This window comes from Polyodon spathula, unplaced genomic scaffold, assembly GCF_017654505.1.
Source record: "Polyodon spathula isolate WHYD16114869_AA unplaced genomic scaffold, ASM1765450v1 scaffolds_2343, whole genome shotgun sequence".
NCBI classification, from domain to species: Eukaryota; Metazoa; Chordata; class Actinopteri; order Acipenseriformes; family Polyodontidae; genus Polyodon; species Polyodon spathula.
This window is the reverse complement of record NW_024473817.1, coordinates 6831-13000: the sequence shown is the minus strand read 5'-3', so window position 1 is coordinate 13000 and position 6170 is coordinate 6831. Positions and strand designations below refer to the sequence as shown.

General features: G+C 41.0%; 1 pseudogene; it reads left to right on the top strand.

The window, feature by feature from the left end:
- The first annotated feature begins 5169 nt into the window (after window positions 1-5169).
- Window positions 5170-5370, top strand: LOC121310670 (annotated as a pseudogene).
- Window positions 5371-6170: the final 800 nt, after the last annotated feature.

Sequence of the window (6170 nt, the reverse complement as noted above, 5' to 3'; positions counted from 1 at the left end):
ACGTGGCTGCACAGTGTGTGAAAAGGAAAGCTTGCAATTTATGTGGGGATGATAAACATTTGTTCAGAGACTGTCCTCTGTCCTTTTCTAATAGACTGAGGAAAGGAACAGAAGTGAATGTGGACAAAGAAGTTGTGCAAAACGAGACAAATCTGGTGGATTTGGAGGTAGATTTGAATGAGGGCCCAGGTGCATCAGGGGAGTTTTTTTCGAACGCTGAGGGAGGGAAGGAGGTGGTTGGCTCTGATGAGCAGGTGACTAACAAGGTTGAAACTGAGATGAGGACAGGTGAGACAGAGGGAAATGGTAGTGAGGCTGATAGTGGGGGTGAGGGAGGTAGTACGGAGAATCAAGGGTTGGTTGTTAGGGGTGTAAGAGTGTGTGCAAGTGATGTGAATCGGTTAATGGAAGAAATGTTAGAAGAAATGGCAGAAAAAAATGTAGCCAAAGCATTAGTGAGGGAGGAAGAGGAGGATATGGAGCAAGATAAACTGCTGGAGAAAAGGAAAATGGAGAGTGAAAAAAGCGAGGGGCCTTTTATTAAAAAGAAACAAAGCAAAAAGAAACAAAGGGTGGATTTGAGTGAAGGGCAAGAAGGTGAAGGAGAAGGGGAGGTGGATGATTCGTCATTGTTAATTAATTTACATTCACCCATGAGTCCTGAGACACCGCCACAATTTGATGGAAATGTGAACTATAGTGGTGACATGTTTTTAGATCTATCCTGTGTGGAGGATTTTGTTAAGGCTACGAATATGGTGGAAACACCTGAATAAGTCCTGGATGTAAAGAGGTGTCACCCTTTTCTTATTACTGATGGCATTAACAGTGACCTCAATAAATGTTAGAAGCTTGATTAGTCCAGTACGGTGCTTATCCATTTTTGATTTCTTGTCAAATATGGAGGCAGATGTTTTCTTCTTACAGGAATGTTGGCTCCCATACAGGGAAAATTATAATACACTTAAAGAGAAGTGGTCATATGGGTGCTCTGTGTGGTCAGGTTCAAATGAGAATAAATCAAGTGGTATAGGGATTCTGTTTAAGAATAAGGGTATAGAAATTAAAAATGTTAAGATCCTAATGGATGGGAGGGCATTAGTGGTTAAAATAGTGTATTTAGAACAGGAGATTCTTTTGATTAATATATATGCTTCTCCTGATAAGCATGAGAGATTTCAGTTATTTGAGTTAATTAGTAGTGAATTGGTGTTGAGTGGTGGGGTTGTGATGGGAGGTGATTTTAATTGTGTGCTATCAGGGAAAGATAAAGGTGGTGTGTCAGATGAAATAAAGTTGGATAAAACTTCAGGATTGTTAAACAGGATAAAAAATGATTTTGTATTAACGGATGTATTTAGGCATTTGCATCCTAATGAACCAGGGTACACCTGGCATAATGTAAAAGGTACGAGGAAATCGAGAATTGACATGGTTTTTATAACTAAGCATTTGTCTTGTTCTGAGTGTAAGTTGGAACCAAGTTTCTTCTCTGATCACATGATCCTAATTGCTAAGATTAACTTTGATGTTACAGTTTCAAAGGGTCCAGGGGTGTGGAAATTAAATAATAAATTACTAGAAGATGAGGGGTTAAGGAAGATTTTTAGAGATAGGTATGAAAGGTGGAGAACTTTAAAAGAAATGTTTGAGAGTGAGTGTGAATGGTGGGAGTGGGTGAAAAGCAAAATTAAAAAGTTTTTTGTTAAAGTGGGAAAGGGAAAAGTTCAGAAAGAGAAAAGGCAGGAGAAGTCTTTGCAGGGGAAACTGCTGCAGAGACTGTATAGACTTGGTGGAATGGGATTTGATGTATATAAATTCTCTGTGTAAAAAAATTACTGTGTCTCCCCCACAATATTTTCTGTTCTGAATGCATTAATGAGATTAAATTAGAACTGAAGGGATTGTTCCAAAAGAAGTGTGAGAAAATAATTTTCCTTAGTAAAGTTGAGCATGTGGAAAAGAATGAAAAGTGTACAAGGTTCTTCTTTAAAAAAGTGTTGGAGAACAATAAAATAATGACGGCTCTTAAAGACCAGCAGGGGATAAGCAGGAGGAAGGGTGAGGAGATGATTGGGATTGCGGAGGGGTTTTATAGGGATCTGTACAAAGAGAGGAGGATTAATGAGGGGAAATTAAGCATGGTATTAAATAAGATGGAAGGAGGGGTGACGAATAGTGAGAAGGAAGAGTTGGAGAAGGAAATTACTGTGGAAGAGCTGGACACAGCAGTGAAAACATTTAAAAAAAACAAGACCCCAGGAGGGGATGGGTTAGGTTTGGAGTTTTATTTAGTTTTCTGGGAGCTTCTAAGAATTGATTTGCTGGGAGTTTTTAAAGAAATGTATAGGAAGGGGGAAATGCCTCTGTCTTTTAGGCAGGGTGTTATAATTCTGTTGTACAAGAAAGGAGACCGAGAGGAATTAAAGAACTGGAGGCCAATAAGTCTGCAATGCTTTGATTACAAACTTTTGGCAAAAGTAATAACAAATAGATTAAATAAAGTTACAAGCTCTGTTATTCATGCTGATCAGGTGTGTGCGATTCCAGGGAGAAGGGTGGTGGACAGCCTTGTCTTATTAAGAGATTCGATTGGCTATTGCAAAGAAAGGAAAAATAAGTTGTGTATTTTAAATCTTGACTTGGAGAAAGCATACGATCGGGTAGTGCATAAGTATATGTTTGCAGTCTTGGGAAAAATGGGATTTCCTGAGGGGTTTGTCAAATGGATAAGGGTGATCTATACAAATATTGAAAGCCGGATTTTAATTAATGGTATGCTTTCACGGCCAGTTGCCATCCAGAGTAGGGTAAGACAAGGCTGTCCCCCCTCCTCTATTGTTTATGACGTTTGTGTCGGAGGAATCCTGCCAGAGCAAGTCTGGAGATGCCTGAAGAAGTACGAAAGTGAGTTGCCTTTTTCTTTGTTTGCTCACAAAGCTCTTTTTGTGCAAGAGATCAGAGTGGTGAATGTGCACGTTTATAATCCATTTGTGCCTGGTGAAGATGTGGCCACTTTTTTGGGACAATTCTGCAATGTGGTTAGACCGCCTGTGAAAACTGAATATGGGATGTGGAAGGTGTGGGTGAGGTTCCGGCCGTGGAAGGAGGGGTACGAGGGGGCGAGGGTTCCTCCTTTTCTATCGGCCCCAATAGAGAATATTTATATTGCTTGGGTCAGCCTGAACTGTGCAGGAAGTGCAATAGTATGGGACAAAGCCGAGAAGTGTGAGGTAAAGTATTTTCGGAACTGCGCTGCAAAACATCATTTTACTAAGGACTGCAAAGAAAAACGTAAATGTAATCTGCGTGGAGGATCTGACCATTTGTTTTATAAGTGTCCTAACAGAGCTTCGAGCTTTGCAGGGGCCACAACAGAGGAGAGCAGCTTGGAGGAGACTGATGAGGAGGACGAGATGGAGGCGGCAGGAGTGAGGAGGAAAGAGAAAGAGGTCCGGGAGGAGAGACCAAAGTCGACTCCTGAGGCTGTATCAGCGAGAGACAAAGTGCCTGGAGATGGGAGAATAGCACAGAGGAGGATGATGAAAGAAAGAAAAAGACTGAGGTTGAAACAGTAAAAAAAAAAAAAAAAAAAAAAAAAAAAAAAAAAAGAGAAGACCTGAAAGTTCTGCTAAAGAGGGAAATTGATTGCTTAAAATGTGAGGGATAGTGATTGTGGGAAAGTGAATTTGCATGTATGTAAATGAGTATGTGTTTGGAAATGTAATAGTTTTGTTTATATGTATATTGTTTTTTGTTTGTTTCTTGTTTTGATACTTGTATAAATGTGTTTCTGTTTTTGAAAAGGTTCAAAACCTGTGTGAGGGGAATCTCTTGGTTGGAAGCGATAACATTTGGTTGTGGAAAGTTAATTGAGAGTAGTTGTATATATTTGTTGTTTTTGTTTTGTTACCCAGGTTCTGGTTTGGTCTTTTGCTGTTGCTGTGAGGAGGAAGGACAGGACAGAGGAAGCAAGCTAGGGTTTGTGGGTAAGGCCCTTTGGGGCTTACCCCTTTTTTTGTGCGTTTTGTTCTTTTTTTTGGTGATGGCCGCTACTAGGTTAGGGGTGCGGCGGCTAAAAAGGGAGGTGGTACACAGGGCCGCAAAAAACGGAGGGAAGGGGGTTCCTGACCTCACGGAGACCCTGTGTTTACACTTTGCTATTGTCCATGTGAGGTTACGTTTACAAGGGGCAACAAAAACAGCACATTTTGTAAAATTTTTAATATCGATTTTAAGAATTTTTAAAATGTTTTACCCTGTTTTATCAGTGCGGACAGCATGGGAAGCACCCTTTCTGTATAACAAAATTAAAATGTTTTTAAAGAAAGCAGAGGTTTTTACATTAGATAAAGAGGTGTGGCAGGACCCCTGGAAAGTGCAGAAATTTGTACTGGACAGAGAAAAGGTTGTGGAGGGATTTTGGCTGGGGGAAGCTCACAAGACTCAAGGACTTGGCATGGCAGACGGTACATGAGATCCTCCCAGTAAGGGCTGCTATGTATCGGAGAAACCTCGGGAAGACCCCCTAGATGTCCTTTTAAGGATTGTGGGGCAGAAGAGTCAGCAGAGCATCTGTTCTGGGACTGTGGGCAAGCCAAAAAAGTCTGGCGGGAGGCCAAAGACTTTGAGCCGGTTTTTAAATAGAAACCTTTTAAAAGCAATGGTATTGCTAGGGTTAAGCCTGGTTTTATTACAAAAAGAGAAATGGACATATCTATGGATTGTACTGAACTGTTTTAAAGAAGCCAAGTGGAAGATGAGAAACCTCTTTGTTTTTAAAGGAAAGCTTCTGGCTTCTGGGGAGGTGAAGATCTTCCCTTGCCACAGGCTCAGAGAATACCAGATGCAGGATGCACTGCGTGAGGGAGAAGACATCGCCTGGGAGAGATGGAGCACCTGCTGGTGTTTGCCTGCCACCTGGACTCGTGCCGGTTCATGGTCCTATGAAAGGGGGTGAAGCGGGTTGTTTTAGGACATGTTGCCTATCTGGTACAAATGGAAGTTGTTTTTTAATGCATATATTAAATATTTTGTAATTGTCATCTCTATTGTTTCAAATTGATTTGTATTTTCAGACCCTGTTTTAATTGGAAAGTTTTTATGACTTGGATGTAATGGGATTGTTTCTTGTGTATTTTATTTAGTTTTCGATTATATTTGATTAGGATTTTTTGTCCAAGGAATATAAATAAAAACTTAAAAACAAAAAAAATCTGTTCTTATCAGTTTAATATCTGATACGTCCCCCATAGGGGGACCGTCTATATTAAATTGATTTTTGGAAGCTGGAGATGGAACAGGGGCTTGCTCCGTCCACTCCACGCATCGACCCGGTATTGCAGTACCTCCGGGAACGGTGCCCATTTCTCAGAAATGCTGTGTGCATGCCTCTCCCTTTTTCTTGGTTGCATAAAGCCCCCCCCCCCGAAGGCAGTCAGATGGACAGCCTGTCTGCCACGCAGTCGACAGGTACCCAGACGTCCTTGCGGCTCGCGGTGACGAGGAGGAAGGAGCGCAGCTCGACGTTTAACGACAAGAACACAAACCACCCGAGCTGTTTAGAACAAGGAGCGCTCGCTTTCAAGGCAGCAGCAAAGCGCCCCTTGCCACTTTGCCTTTTCGTCAGATCAAGTGTATGTGGCAGGCCTGGAGTACTTGGTCTGCCCGGAGAAAGAAGGCGGTGTGCAGACAGCACTCTACAGTCAGCTTGTAACACGGTTACCTAAAGTTAAATTTGAGTTAAAAAAAATAAATAAATAACAATACCCCTTTAAGAACTTGTAGTCCTCTGTTCTGTGCTTTGCTGGTTCCAGGTTCTTGATTGCAATTTGGCTGAACCAGTTTGTTCTGGTTTTCTTTTGTTAAAAAGGCTAAAGCCATTTAGCTTGAAACCGGTTATCTGGTCTCTCCTTGCCGTAAACTTAAAATAAAGAATTCTTTGAAGACATTAGTCAGGGAAGTATTGATATATAACCACATATTGTTACAGAGTAACTTTCCCCTGCAGTGCGTTTTTTTTTTAAATTCTAATTAAGAATTGTTTTTCTGTATTCTAAAAGGACTTTTTCCCCTACTGTTTTTTTTGTAGTTGCGATTTTTGTGGATTCTTTTCATTGCATTTATTGGACTTCTGCTTTTGGACTGCGAACTGGATTTTGCCGACTGAT